This window comes from Moschus berezovskii, chromosome 23, assembly GCF_049115385.1.
Source record: "Moschus berezovskii isolate FMDL1 chromosome 23, NW_MosBer_1.0, whole genome shotgun sequence".
NCBI lineage: Eukaryota > Metazoa > Chordata > Mammalia > Artiodactyla > Moschidae > Moschus > Moschus berezovskii.
The window spans coordinates 41135100-41150719 of NC_142482.1; the positions used below are offsets into that span (position 1 = coordinate 41135100).

Sequence of the window (15620 nt, forward strand, 5' to 3'; positions counted from 1 at the left end):
CTCCCAATTTACAAGTTTAATTCCTCATAAGAATTCTGTATTAAATGAATCCATAGTCTGAAGGCAGTTGTAGATTTTTTTGAATTGAAGTGTAGATGATTTACAATATCATATTAGTTTCGGGTGTACAAAATAGTTACTCAAAATTTTTATAGCTCTAAATATTTAATTTTTAAAATTCCCACCTTGTTCATAGGGCAAAAAGAAAAAAAGTATACCTTATTATTATGAATCCCTGAGAAACCAATAGACAGGCAGTTTTCTCCAGGTGCAACACATTATGACCAAGCAGTGTTTCTGCAAACCTTAATATTGGAAAGCATCATATTTTATAGCACCAGTCACAATAATGCTCCTTAGCAGTTCATGAGCTAAAAAGTACTGAAAGCACAAGTCTGTCAGGCAAATTATATTCTTCCAATTTCAAGAGGAACTCAAAAAATTATTTTGTGAATATTGGCAAACGTTAATTAATGGGCAAACTAGAAGGAGAAAGTGTTAACCTGTTAACCACTAGAAATCTACTGTCAGAAAATGTGTTTTCTTGTGGTCTTCTTATGTAGTTCAAAGAACACAGTTTTAATCATAGTAAATCCCAGTATTCAAGAAATGTCCAGGAACAAACTTATTTTCCTAGGAATATCATATCACTAATGAGCACAGTTTCCTGTCTTTATTCACCATCCACATCCTTGTGTCTACTGATTACTCACAGATCCAAGGCTGGGAGTAATCGAGTTTGCCATGTAATATTCTCACAAGTGTGCACCACATAGATCTTGAGTTTAACAAGAGCAAAGCTTGCTCATCTTCTCCATTTCCAATCTTTCTCCCATTTCCAGAAGAACTTTTAAAACATTTTCTGCAGTTTTTTCCTTTTGTAATGACATGGCTTTTCCTGCCTTCCTAAATAACTGAAAGACTGATCAAACCCACACATATTTTTTCTTTATCCCGACTCTTGAGAGTCCTTTGTACTGCAAGGAGATCCAACCAGTCCATTCTAAAGGAGATCAATCCTGGGTGTTCATTGGAAGGACTGATGCTAAAGCTGAAACTCCAATACTTTGGCCACCTCATGCGACGAGTTGACTCACTGGAAAAAACTCTGATGCTGGGAAAGGTTGGGGGCGGGAGGAGAAGGGGACGACGGAGAATGAGATGGCTGGATGGCATCACCGACTCTGTGGACATGAGTTCGAGTGAACTCCGGGAGTTGGTGATGGACAGGGAGGCCTGGCGTGCTGTGATTCATGGGGTCGCGGAGAGTCGGACACGACTGAGCGACTGAACTGAACTGAACTGAATATCTTGTGGGCTGTTTGTCTTTGGTCTCACTCTCATAGTCTCACACTCCTCTCCATTGCTAAAGTTGTTGTTGCACTCATGCCTTATGAAGAAGAGATTTCGGATTATTGGTGGGTCTGCTGAATTACCCCGGTGCATAGGTTAGAAGAGGGGGAGGGGGAAAGCCCCTTACATTGCAAGGCCGAATGCTTCGCTCTGAGGTGTTTTATTGGTTGTGGCTTTCCTCTATCAAATCTAGTCCTTAATATTCCAATGGAACAAACAAACAGCAAATACCACGGAGCGTTTTAGGCTAGAAGGAAGCCGAATTTCAACGGCCTTGAATGCCTCCGTTTAAGACATTTTTGTGCATGTATGCTCAGTCATGTCTGACTCTTGGTGCCCCGTGAACTGTAGCCTGCCAGGCTCCTTACTCCACGGAATTTTTCAGGCAAGTATACAGGAGTAGTTTGTCATTTCCTACTGCAGAATATCTTCCTGACCCAGGATCAAACCCGCGTCTCTTGCACCTCCCACATTGGCCGGCCACTGAGCCACTAAGACATATTTGGAGGAAATCTAAGAGCCAGATACTGACACTTGATTTGATTTCTTGTCAAGCGTAATGGGAGACCCCAACCATGTTTTAAGGCCACGGTGGAAACTTCCTGTGGTTATCTGATACATGCTTCCAATCTTTTGCCTTGTCCCGGGCTCGATCCCTGGCACAACTTCTATGCACTAGAGCATCAATATCCTGCTTTGGTTTCTGAAGGTCTCTGGCTTAAAACTTGGCATTAAACGCTACTGTCAAGACGCTCAGGAATCCAGAGCCTTAGGAAATAAAATTAATTTCCAGAAAAGTATCACCAAGGAGGCAGCCAGCGAGGGGGTGTAGCTCAGTGGTAGAGCGCATGCTTTGCATGTATGAGGCCCCGGGTTCAATCCCCGGCACCTCCAAGGCGTTGGTTCTGTTTTTCTCTGGAATATTCTCAAACTGTTCTTCAAGGAATACAGATTTAGTTCTCCTAAGCTTTCCCCCCTTATAGTCCTGTACACATAGAAAGTAAAAACATAACCCAATGGGTTTCGGTGAAATCCCTCATCTCCTGCTGTGAACCTCTACGTCACCGAGACGACTGCAACAGCAGAGGGCAGACAAAAAACCAAGTAGGACAAAGAACGGGATTCTAACCGGAACAGAGTCTGGACCTCTCGGCCTTGAGGTTAAAGTTCTGACAAATGACACACCGAACTATTTAGAGGGAACTTAAGTGAGCTTCTGAAAACCATTTCAAGTTAAAGATATTTGGTTACTGGCTTACCTTTCGTATCTTGCATTCCAAGCTCAACACTTCAGGAAAAAAAAACACTCACTCCTATCTATACCTCTGATGCTGAAATCTAAAGACGCAGGAGGATCCTGTTTCTATTTTGACCGCTTCTCTTACCCCTGGCGAGTGGGTATCGGGACGCTGTGGGCCCGGCTGCCGCGCGATCGGAAACCGCCAATACCACCCGGATCCACCGAAAACAGAAACTCGACGCCGAGAAAGAGCAACGAAATGCTCCGAAAGCCGCGACAGTCGAGCAAAAGGAAGGGATCTTCCTGCGGAAAAGTGCCCGCAGGCTCTATTCTTTTATCGAGAATGGACCTGTGAGCTTTCCGTGTACCCAGAGGAAGCGCAGCAGAGACGGGCAGAGACGGGCAGCTCACCGCCTCTCTTCCCAGCCAGATGTTTTGTCAACCTAAGCGTTTGTCCAGTTTTTTCCTCCTCCACCTTCCTGTGGCCGCGGCAGCCCCGGACTCCACCATGTCTCAGCCTGCCTTTCCTTATCATTCCCTGCATTCTGCTCTCAAGTTCTTTCGCCTTGACCCACACTAATCGCCCTCCTGGAATTAACTTTCCCAAGCAGCTCAGCTCGCTCGCCTCAAAGGCTGAGAACTGCCAAACCTTGCTGACTTTCAGAATCAACGGGGGGGAGCTGATAAACAAGGTCGATTTCTTATTTCGCCCATCAAGGATAATTTAGAATTTCCTCCAAAGCTAGTATCTGAGTTGGTTGTCACACCAAACTTTGGCTGAAAGTGGGAAGCTCTGCCCTTTCCACGAGGACAATGGGATCTCAAGAAATAATTTGGCAAACGGCGAGTTCATTTTGCACGTAGGGCCCAGTGGCCAAATCTCCTCCCTGATGCTCCTTCCTTCAGTAAAGGATTCCGGATTCCGTATATACTGAGAGGGGCAAAAATTTCGCTGGATTATCCCGCTGTCTGTTCTTGTCCTCAGCTTGGACCCTGTGGATCTCAGAACCAGAGCTCAAGACCTTGGGAAACAAACCAATACCAGATTCCCTGACCATGGTGCTGGCCCCCCTACGTGGACAGGCTATTGTTTTTTATTATTTTTTTTCCTTCTGCTTGCCTTAGGTTTTTTTCCCTTTGGCTCTCTCAATGAAAACTTAGATGACTAATACGAGACTTTTTTTTTTCCTTTTCTTGTATACATTGAAATTCTGCTTTGTTCTATGGCTTATTTAGAATTGTGTTGTTTAGCTTTCAACTGTTTGAAAATCTGCCTCATCTTTCTGTGACTTTTGGTTCGATTCCACTGTGGTCAGAGAACACACTGTATCCTTCAAGTTTATTAAATTTGTTGAGGTTTGTTTTATGTCCCAGGATATGTTCTATCTTGGATATTTGATGGATTTGAAAAGTGTCTGTACTCTGCTGGTATTGGATGAACTATTCTATGTTGATTGGATTCTGGTGGCTGAGGGCATTTTCGAGGTTTTCTATATCCTTGGTCATTTTCTGTTTAGTTGTCCCATCAATTATTTATTGGTAAATTTGCCTGTTTTCCCTTTCAGCTCTATCAGGTTTTTGTTTTTGTTTTTCCTTCTTCACATATTTTTCAGCTCTGTGGTTTGGTGCATACATATTTTGAATTGCTATGCCCTTCTTGGTGGATGGGCACTTTTATCATGTGATATCCTCCTTTGTCTTTTCTTTGTTATAAAGTTTACTTTATCTGATATTGATATAGCTATGCTTTCTTTTGATTAACATTTGCATGACATATTTTTTTAAATCCTTTTAATTTCAAACTGCTTATATATTTACAGGTTATATTTGAGGTGAATATTTTTGTAAATAGACAGCTTATCGTTTGATCTATTTTTTAATCTACCCTGTGGATTTAATTGGTGCCCTTAGACTATTTACATTTAGTGTAATTATTGGTATGTAGGGCAACAGACTGGTTCCAAATAGGAAAAGGTGTACGTCAAGGTTGTATATTGTCACCTTGCTTATTTAACTTATATGCAGAGTACATCATGAGGAACGCTGGGCTGGAAGAAGCACAAGCTGGAATCAAGAGTGCTGGGAGAAATATCAATAACCTCAGATATGCAGATGACACTACCCTTATGGCAGAAAGTGAAGAGGAACTCAAAAGCCTCTTGATGAAAGTGAAAGAGGAGAGTGAAAATGTTGGCTTGAAGCTCAACATTCAGAAAACAAAGATCATGGCATCTGGTCCCATCACTTCATGGGAAATAGATGGAAAAACAGTGGAAACAGTGTCAGACTTTGTTTTTTTGGGCTCCAAAATCACTGCAGATGCTGATTACAGCCATGAAATTAAAAGACGCTTGCTCCTTGGAAGGAAAGTTATGACCAACCTTGATAGTATATTAAAAAGCAGAGACATTACTTTGCCGACCAAGGTCCATCTAGTCAAGGCAATGGTTTTTCCCGTGGTCATGTATGGATGTGAGAGTTGGACTGTGAAGAAAGCTGATCGCCGAAGAATCGATGCTTTTGAACTGTGGTGTTGGAGAAGACTCTTGAGAGTCCCTTATACTGCAAGGAGATCCAACCAGTCCATTCTAGAGGAGATCAATCCTGGATGTTCATTGGAGGGACTGATGCTAAAGCTGAAACTGCAATACTTTGGCCACCTCATGCGACGAGTTGACTCACTGGAAAAGACTCTGATGCTGGGAAAGGTTGGGGGCGGGAGGAGAAGGGGACGACGGAGAATGAGATGGCTGGATGGCATCACCGACTCTGTGGACATGAGTTTGAGTGTACTCCGGGAGTTGGTGATGGACAGGGAGGCCTGGCGTGCTGTGATTCATGGGGTCGCGGAGAGTTGGACACGACTGAGTGACTGAACTGAACTGAACTGAACTGAGGGCTTAAGTCTGGGATTTTAATTTTTTGTTTTGTTTGTTCTCTGTTATTTTTATTCTTTGTTCTCATTTTCTTGCCTTTTTATGGACCACTTGTACATATTTTAGAATTTCATTTTCATTTATCTATAGTATTTTTTATTGTATTCTTTGTATAGATGTTTTTAAAAGTAGTTACTCTAAGAATTCCATTATCGATATTTAACTCATCAGAGTGTACTGGTGTCACCATTTTACCAGTTCAAGTGAAATGTAGCAACCTCACCTTCCTTTTTGTCACTTTACTTTTCCTCATTTGTAATATAATTGTCTTGATCATTTCTTTCACATATACTTAGAACCAAAACAGAGTTATACTTTTGCTTCAAAACTGTTACACTTTTGTTTCAAACATAATTAAGAAAACTCAACACAAGGAAAGTTTACTGTACTCACCATGTTTTTTGTTTGTTTGTTTCCTAATATCCAATATTTTTTCTCTTATCATTTCTTTTCTGTTTGGAGAACTTACTGTAGCCATTCTTTTAAGGTAATTCATTGGTAGCCAATTACCTTAGTTTTCCTTTATCTGAGACTATCTTGTTGTCTTCTTCATTTCTGAAGGATATTTTCTCTGGATATAGGATTCTGGACTGACAATTCCATTCTTTAAGAACTTGGAAAATGTGCCATTCCTTCTAACCTCTATCATTTCTGATGAACTGCTGTCATTTGAATTTTCTATATGGATGGCTGAAGTGTCTTGTGTTTCTGGTTTCAAGACTTTTTATCTTTGTTATGTTTGTCAGATGTCTTGGTTGATTTTTCCCCCCGGTCAATTGACGAAAGAGACTCTCTTCTAAACACTACATAAAATCCAAACTTTCGGTTCTGAAGTCTGTAGTCTGAACAATTTCCGAAGACTTTCCCTTTGGATTGGTAAATCCATTGTCAAACAAGCAAAGTTTCAATATGATTGCAAAGAGTTGGACACAACTGAGCATGCATGTATCCTTATACAAAGCAGGGTATCTTTTTCCTGAACTCATTCCTGTGTGAATAAAGATAAAGCAGAGGATCACACGCCTGAACAGGGACTTGAACCCTGGACCCTCAGATTAAAAGTCTGATGCTCTACCAACTGAGCTATCCAGGCTTCTGCTACTAGACTTTCCCTGAGTACTTTATCTTTGCACATTTGGCCAATTTATTTTATCTTTCAGGTTTTAGTTCCCAAGTCATATTTCTTGAATTTTTCTCAATGCTAAAAAGATTCTCTTTGAGAGAGATGCTGCAATCATCAGGAACATTTTCCTTCCTCTTCTCTTGTCTTCCTTCTCTAGGTTTTCAGAACCAGAGATGCTGTGTCTCCCAGACAAAGCATTGCTGGGTTTCAGACCATATTGCTAGACACAGAGAGTTTCATTTATTGCCAAGTCCCTCACCTAAATTTCTCCGGACAGCACTCACACTATTTCCATTTGTATCCCTCTTCATTGTCTTACACATCTTTCTTGCAGCCTCTGTAGGCAGAGAGAAAGAGAGTTGAAGGAGGAGGAATTTGAAGATGCAAGAAAATGTTCTGTAACAGGTCTCTTTCTAATGGTGGTTGAAACTGCCTCCAAGCATTCCTTTGGCAAGGGGGGTCTTGGAGTTAGTTGATGGGAGGCTGAGAACCAAGTGTAACAGCTCTTGCTGGCCAGGCCCAATGTAATGTGGATTTCCACTCTTCAGCTTCTACTAGAACCAACAGTCTCTCCACACAGGAAAACAACAAGGGACCATTGTCTAATCTAGAGCTTCTCATTGAACCCATTTCTAGAAGGAAAAGGATTTAACTAAAACAATTTCATAGGAAACAGCAGAAGGTGTTTCTTCAGACTTATTCAGTCCAGACCCTAGCTCCTACTCTTCTGTTTGAGCTTACAGGTTTTTCTTGGAAGATGTGCCTTTGTGTCTTTGCAATAGAACAAGTCAGAACATACCAAATTCTGAAGCTCCCTCTTCTTATGCTGTCATCATTCCTTCATTGCAGACTTCAGTTCATGGCTCATATTTTTCCATCGAAATTGCATCATCATTTTCAGTGACTTAGGCAAGACAGCCTTCAAAGTTTGCATCACTTCTGATCGCCTTACCATTTATTAATTTCAAGTAATTATTGTCAGGGATTTGATGCAGTTTTATGCCCTTTGGGGTGGAAATGTTGTCAATGAAATCGTCCTCTAATTGAAATTAGAAATTTGAAAATAGAAACGTTCCACGTTTCAGCTTTCAAATTTGAAAACATAACCTCATCAATCGGCCGCGTGGCCTAATGGATAAGGCGTCTGATTCCGGATCAGAAGATTGAGGGTTCGAGTCCCTTCGTGGTCGCTTGTTTCTTGTCAGACAAGAAATGGAATCTGTTTTCATTTGGCCTCTAAAGGCTGACCTTGAAAAGAAAACCTGAAATGGGACAGGTGTCTTAAAAAAGCCAAATTAGTATACCCCTTAATTACTGATAACCTTACATTTTGTCATTGGTGTCTAATCACCAAATAGTACCTAGTAGTGAAGTACTAAGGCGTGTATAGTTATTGATACCATAATGACCCTGACTTTTCTTGCTCAGAATCCTTCTCTAGAAGTGGTAGAAATGAAGGTGAGTTTCCCCTTGAAGTTGGGGTAGGTCTCTTTTTCTTGTTGCAGGATCATAATTCTCCACCCAGGGACTGAACCTGCATCCTCAGCAGTGAAAGCAGTGCAGTACTAACCACTGAACCGCCAGGGACTACCCTGGACCTCTTTTTCTTGGTGGAAATTTAAGACAGACTTTTCCCTCCCTTTTCCCTCTTCCATTCTATTGTCCTTTTGCCAAAATAGCCACCTTATGTAGAACCAAAGCCTCTCGCATTGGAACAGCTGCAAAAGCAAGGCATTGGAGCATTGGTTTTCATGTTATATGAGCAGAGAACTCATGATAAAATGAATGAAAAGGTGCAGCAAGAAGGATTTGGTTACAGAGTAGAGAAAACACACGGAGATACAGGGGATTTTACACATGACCTTGTATGTGGAAGGGTGGTGGCTCACGTGGTAAAGAATCTGCCTGTGATGCACGAGGAAGGCACCTGATTAACATTAAAAATCAACTTTCCTTCAGTTCAGTTCAGTCGCTCAGTCGTGTCCGACTCTCCGCTACCCCATGAATCACAGCACGCCAGGCCTCCCTGTCCATACCAACTCCCGGAGTTCACTCAAACTCATGTCCACAGAGTCGGTGATGCCATCCAGCCATCTCATTCTCCGTCGTCCCCTTCTCCTCCCGCCCCCAACCTTTCCCAGCATCAGAGTCTTTTCCAGTGAGTCAACTCGTCGAATGAGGTGGCCAAAGTATTGCAGCTTCAGCTTTAGCATCAGTCCCTCCAATGAACATCCAGGATTGATCTCCTCTAGAATGGACTGGCTGGATCTCCTTGCAGTATAAGGGACTCTCAAGAGTCTTCTCCAACACCACAGTTCAAAAGCATCGATTCTTCGGCGATCAGCTTTCTTCACAGTCCAACTCTCACATCCATACATGACCACGGGAAAAACCATTGCCTTGACTAGACGGACCTTGGTTGGCAAAGTAATGTCTCTGCTTTTTAATATACTATCAAGGTTGGTCATAACTTTCCTTCCAAGGAGCAAGTGTCTTTTAAAATCAGTGTCATTTTTGGATGGTTTTGAGAAAATTCACAGTTGGCAAGAGGAAGTCCCGTGAAATAAATTTCACCAATTTAAAAATCATTAGACTAGATCCTCTCTAGCATTGCTGGTTCAATATCCTGGAAAATAAAAGGTGTACTAGGCAAAACTAAGGCAATCTGAAAAGATTATGGATTTTATTTTCTAAAATTTATGAATTTTAGTTCATTAATTTGGCAAATGTATCATCTTACTAAGGAAACTGAGTGCAGAGTATAGGGAAACTTTCTGTAATGTTCTATTTTTCTTTATATCTAAGTTCAAATTTTAACTTTTTCTAAAATAAAAATGATCTCTTTTAGACCTACAAAAGAAGAGAGTGTTTAAAAGAATGTAGAGCAAAGGTTTTGCTGCAGAGAGCAAATTTCTAACAGAGCTCTTGTACTGGTTAGCACCCACATTCAACAAGAGGGTGACGAATAGAGCCTATGTCACTGATTTCTATGAAGATTTTGAAGTAACATTCAACAGAAGCTAAAACAAAAGAATAAGCATGTGACTAGTAACGGGCTCCAAACGAAAGCAGGGTTCAGTAGCTTTTTTCTGTATGTATGAAAGTATGGGGAAAGCGAAAGACTCTGCACCAGAACGGGGTCTTGAATCCTGGGTCCTCCGACTAAGGTCCTGATGCGGGTCCAACTGAGCTACCCGGGAATACGATGGTTTCAGTGGGAATTTATTAACTATTTAAACCAAAAACGTTTAGCTACTGCTTAACCTCACCTCCCTCCCCATTCTTTCCTTTGCATTTTAAAACCAAATAAAATCTGTTAATGCCAGGTGAAATGCCCAAGCACAGAACCGCAGCTGGAATCCGTTTCTAAATTCGAAGCTGCTGCCATCTGGGGATACGAACAACGTCGCCTTTCCGTAACCTCGGATACCGGGGCTTCTGCTCCAGATACACGCAACCACAGGTGCGCCCTCGAAAATGCTCAACCTGTGTTTGCCGCGACAGAAAGTGGAGCAAAGCACGCTCAGAGTCATAAAATCTTGGGCAAAACGGGACGTATCTTTTTGTGAGACACAGTCTTTCAAACCACTTGCCTTAGGAAGGAGCCTTCTCTTCCCGAGGCCCTGCAGAAAGTGCAGCAGCGAGGCTTCGCTTGGGCACTTGCCACCTCTGTGCCTCTCCGTTGAGACCCATCTCCAAACGATCCTCTTCTATCTTCTTCCTCTGCTTGCCTCTCTTTCTCTTTTCTGCCCCGCATCAGCTTCATCCTTTTCCCCTCCAAGAACCAAGTCACTCTCCCTTCTCCAAGCTTCCCCTCTGCTGATTGCACTTCCCAACCGCTCCTCTTTCCAGGATAGTAATAATATAACCCATCCGGGCACCTATCTTCTCTTGGTGCCAGAGAAGGTTTGGGATTTTTGTCCAAAAATTGTAGATTAACGATGGCACCTATGTTTGCCTAAAGCTGGAAAGTGTTGACCTTCTGCGCCTTGGGAACTGATGAAATTTGCTGATTTTTCAAGCTTTGGAACGTTTTAGGAAAAGCGAATCTGTTTCACAGGTTGCGCTCAGCTTCCCTGGCGCTCTCCTCTATGCGCAAATAATTTGATCAGAGAGATGCTACAACAGGAGCGCTCACATTTCTCCTCTTCCCTCTGTCCGCGGCCTCTCTTGAAGTACTGTCTACAAAATCAAAACTAGCGTCGTGGTAACAAAGTCGCTGTCATATTCGAAGTCCAGGTGCTGAATGCAGGAGTTTGCAAGACTACAAGACTGCCTGAGACACATACTCCTCACTTTGTTTCGGTCAAGTCCTGTGAATTAATTCACCTCTTTGTCTTAAATTCACACCTGGAGCAACGCCCCCTCGGTTGTACTCCGGGAAGGCGTCTTTTTATTCCAAGTGCTACTTTTTGCATCTTTTTGGTAGCTGTGGGCAGCGGAAGACTCTCTAAAGAAGGAAAGATCTGACGACATAACAGAAGATTCAGTTCTGGGACTCTCCCTCGTGGTGGACTGGAACTGGCACAAGAGGCAGTTGGGAAAACCGCCCTTGATGGGGAAGAGGACTGTGGAAAGATCTAAAGGTTTTTCGGTCCAGAATCAATATCTCTTTTTCCTGCCCTAGCCGTGAGACAAGAGTCAGCCCAGAGATTTCAGAAAAGGAAGAAGTGAAAATAATGGAGGGATTTATCTTGCCAACACCTTCCTACAACGATTTTTTTTTTTTTTTAAATAGCAAGGGACAGTATGCTAGCGCCCTCACGCAAGGGGGTGTAGCTCAGTGGTAGAGCGCGTGCTTAGCATGCACGAGGCCCTGGGTTCAATCCCCAGCACCTCCATAAGCTCCGTGAGCTTCCCATACTGCTGAGGTTCTTCCCCGCGGGGGAGGTTCTGCATGTACACCTTTTAAACTTGTGTAACATTTAATCATGAAATTAAAAGACGCTTGGTCCTTGGAAAGAAAGTTATGACCAACCTAGATAGCATATTAAAAAGCAGAGACATTACTTTGCCAACAAAGGTCTGTCTAGTCAAGACTATGGTTTTTCCCGTGGTCATGTATGGATGTGAGAGTTGGACTGTGAAGAAAGCTGATCTCTGAAGAATTGATGCTTTTGAACTTTGGTGCTGGAGAAGACTCTTGAGAGTCCCTTGGACTGCAAGGAGATCCAACCAGTCCATTCTAAAGGAGATCGATCCTGGGTGTTCATTGGAAGGACTGATGCTAAAGCTGAAGCTCCAATACTTTGGCCACCTCATGCGACGAGTTGACTCACTGGAAAAGACTCTGATGCTGGGAGGGGTTCGGGGCAGGAGGAGAAGGGGACGACAGAGAATGAGATAGCTGGATGGCATCACCGACTCTGTGGACATCAGTTTGAGTGAACTCCGGGAGTTGGTGATGGACAGGGAGGCCTGGCGTGCTGTGATTCATGGGGTCTCAAAGAGTCGGTTGGACACGACTGAGCGGCTGAACTGAACTGAACTGAACTGAGCATTTAATCATGGGGCTTGACATTCCTTGGATCTCCCAATCTGGTTACTTCAGTGCAATAAAAGCCAGGAACCAAGTGACGTTAAAGTACAAGAATGGCTAGCTCAGAATCGGTCTCCTTGAAGGCGGAGGACCAAGCACGCCTCCCTTAGGAGGAAGAGAACCTTCTGGTTTCCTGCATCCCTGGAGTGAGCAGAGGACACAGAGGCAACACATGTGCAAATTACCTCCCGGGTCAACCAAACAGTGGGCGTAGTAAAGACCTAGTCCCAAGCTTTCTTTTGCTCTTTTCTCTTTTCTGTCTCCCCAACCACAGCCACCGGCCTCCTCTCTCCCCGCTCCTTCTTCATCGCCTACTGCTCCACCTTCTCCACTTTACCTGCCTGCCTCCCCTTTCTTTCCGCTTCACCGCTTCCTCCTGGCTACTTGTTTCCCAGCAGCTCACGTCAGTTCCCCCAACTCCACTGTCTGGATTGTTGTTCAGTCGCGTCTGACTCTTTGCGACCCCAGGAACTGCAGCACGCCAGGCCTCCCTGTCCATCACCAACTCCCCGAGCTTGCTCCAACTCATGTCCATGGAGTCGGTGATGCCCTGCAACCATCTCATCCTCTGTCGTCCCCTTCTCCTGCCTTTAATCTTTCCCAGTATCAGGGTCTTTTCAAATGAGTCAGTTCTTTGCATCAGATGGCTGAAGTATTGGAGCTTCAGCTTCAGCATCAGTCCTTCCAATGAATGTTCAGGATTGATTTCCTTTGAGATTGACTGGTTTGATCTCCTTGCAGTCCAAGGGACTCAAGAGAATTCTCTAACACCACGGTTCAAAAGTTGAAACTGTTAACTGTCTGGGTTAACGTTCTCAAACCTAGATGAGCAACAAAATTATCTGGGGAGGCATTTCCACTACATAGATTCCATACCTCCATCCCCATTCCATGATTCTTTGATCTCAGGGGCCATAGGTAGAGATGGGAATACATATATTTATGAAGTCAACCCACGGTTCCCCAGGTTTGGGAACCATTGCATTCTAGTCTAAAACTGTTTATCTCTGTGTGAGTGGGTCTCTTCAGGCTGCCTATATTATTCACCAAGTTAGTTTTACAAGTTATCTCACTTTGGGGACTTCCCTGGTGATCCAGTGGCTAGGACTCTGCACTCCCAGTGCAGGGGGGCCAGGTTCCATTCCTGGTCAGGGAACAAGGTCCCATGTGCATGCTGCAATTAATACCCAAAGCAGACAAGAAACAACTTTTTTAAAAGGGCTTATTTTAGGGACTTTCCAGAACCAACTGAGCTTCATTCAGGCTTTTTTTTTTTTTTTTTTGGAAAAGGAGCAAGGGAAGAATGAAACAGTTGGTATATAGTTGATTCCAGTATTCAGAAAAATACAGATTTGCCTTGTGAGATAAAGCAGAAGAGAAGACACAATGATCTAGAATTACTCCTAAAGCTCGTATTTGGTCACCACAGATTTTAGTAACAGGAGGAAAGCATATAGTCAGTATACCTCTGTGATGACTGAGGTTCGAGTATTTGTCCAAGAGCATTGGGTGGGGGTGGGAAAGTTGTTATAGAATTTCTCTTAGCCATTCTTGCTCAGCCTTGGAAATATTAATACTACTCTTATGCATATTTGTGGGTCTTCCCTTTTGGCTCAGAGGGTAAAGCATCTGCCTGCAATGTGGGAGACCCGGGTTCAATCCCTGGGTTGGGAAGATCCCCTGGAGAAGGAAATGGCAACCCACTCCAGTACTCTTGCCTGGAAAATCCCATGTAGGGAGAAGCCAGTAGGCTACAGTCCACGGTGTCGCAGAGTCGGACACGACTGAGCAACTCCACTTCACTATGCATATTTGTGGATCTCAGAAACAGAACTGCGAAGTCCCCAAGGCAAAACCACTGACCCAATTTTGCTGGGCTCCAGAGTTTGTTAGAGTGACTGTCTGCAGCAACATATACTTACTGTTTTTCATTTGGAAACCGTTTTCTCTTTCCATCTGGATCTAAATTCCCCAGGAAACTTTTCAGGTCCTGCTCTTTTGTACCTTTCTTCTAGTATTTCCAGTTGGGGTTCATAGCCAGAAGAATTGGAGCTGCAGGCCCCTTGATGTGATAATGTGGGAAATCTGCCATCCGGAGGAGGTTACCAAGAGAAGGAGCAACATGTTCAGAGTTCCAGCCTGAGGGCACTTGAGTTAACATGGGCATGCATGTCACGGCTGAGGCTTCACAGCACTAGGGTTCAGCTACTCCCTTTTCCTGGAAACATGTATGCAAATGAGAGAATGTAACCAGAGTGTTCTTCATGGGAACTTCTGATGTCTCCTGGCTTTTGACAGTTGCCTGAGAGATTTGCTAAGGGAATAGAAGGGCTGCACACCAAATAGAGTGAGGATAATGAAGGGCAAAAGAAAAAATACCCTGAGAATCCATGGTGGGCAAAGTGGGAAAAGGTGGCCTAAGCTATTTTTCACTCATTTGTCTACTCTCCCATGTCAGGAGTCTAGAGAATGAAAGAAAAAGAAGAGAAAAAAGAGAAAACTTATTCATTGAACCTTTGCCCTGAAATGGTTTAGACAGCAGCATTGCAACATACTTGAGTGGAGACAGCCCAGAGATGGCCCTGGTGGGAATGGGCTTTGTGACTTGGCTGGTTTGAGCATCTGTCTAGGGTTTGAATCCAGAGGAAGCTGAGCTTCTGACAGATCCCTGCTTTCTTGTGATCTTGAATGAACTAGGAGTCAGCTTTTAGTTTCTCCAAATGAGGGAAATTAGACACTATTTTTAAAATTTTTATTTCATGTTTTAGAACGTCCTCTTCTAATACAAAAATTATCGTGCAAAGTCTTTGGTAAAGAAAAATGGAACAATTTTTGTACATTCACCCGACACTCAACTTGCACAGAAAATGAAGTGCAGAGCAATGATATTCAGTAGTTTGTGCTGATTTTTAAATAAATGGTTTCTGTTTGCTTGTTTGTTAAATACAAGCAACTTATGTATCTATTCTTATTTTCACCCACACACCTTTGGCCACATCTTCTGGGACGTCAGTATGGTGTTGCATGAGGTGTTGTTAATTCATTTAATAATAAGAACAGAAAAGTGAAGTTCAGTGAGGAAATGTAGAAGGGTAAGGAATCTAAATCTGCTGTTCACAGGGTTTCTGAGATTTTACTTTAGTTAGGTGTTTTGGTTGAGGGGATGGTGGGGAGTTAATGAATGTCTTCTAGTACACATTTTGTGTAAATTTCCTGTTGAAGTCGATTTAATATGGAATAAAATGAGCGTCAGCTAGTTCTTTCAAATCATGTTTTAAACGTTTGCGTGGCAAAGGTTTTGCTAAGTGCCACCTCACTTTGGGCCAACTTCCACCCACTCACTCACCAAGAAATACTAGGGGTCTGTTGCCTTGCACCCTATCTAGGATTCTCTGCAGCCCAGGCAGGAGTGGCAGGTGTGCGCCCAGC

General features: G+C 43.1%; 4 non-coding genes across 4 annotated transcripts; 3 read left to right on the forward strand and 1 right to left on the reverse strand.

Moving 5' to 3' along the window:
• The first annotated feature begins 2175 nt into the window (after window positions 1-2175).
• Window positions 2176-2247, forward strand: TRNAA-UGC (transfer RNA alanine (anticodon UGC)). Its single transcript has one exon. It is a non-coding gene; the product is annotated as a tRNA-Ala (tRNA).
• Window positions 2248-6549: 4302 nt separating this feature from the next.
• Window positions 6550-6622, reverse strand: TRNAK-UUU (transfer RNA lysine (anticodon UUU)). The gene has a single exon. It is a non-coding gene; the product is annotated as a tRNA-Lys (tRNA).
• Window positions 6623-7769: 1147 nt separating this feature from the next.
• Window positions 7770-7842, forward strand: TRNAR-CCG (transfer RNA arginine (anticodon CCG)). Its single transcript has one exon. It is a non-coding gene; the product is annotated as a tRNA-Arg (tRNA).
• A 3579-nt stretch (window positions 7843-11421) lies between these two features.
• On the forward strand, window positions 11422-11493 carry TRNAA-AGC (transfer RNA alanine (anticodon AGC)). The gene has a single exon. It is a non-coding gene; the product is annotated as a tRNA-Ala (tRNA).
• Window positions 11494-15620: the final 4127 nt, after the last annotated feature.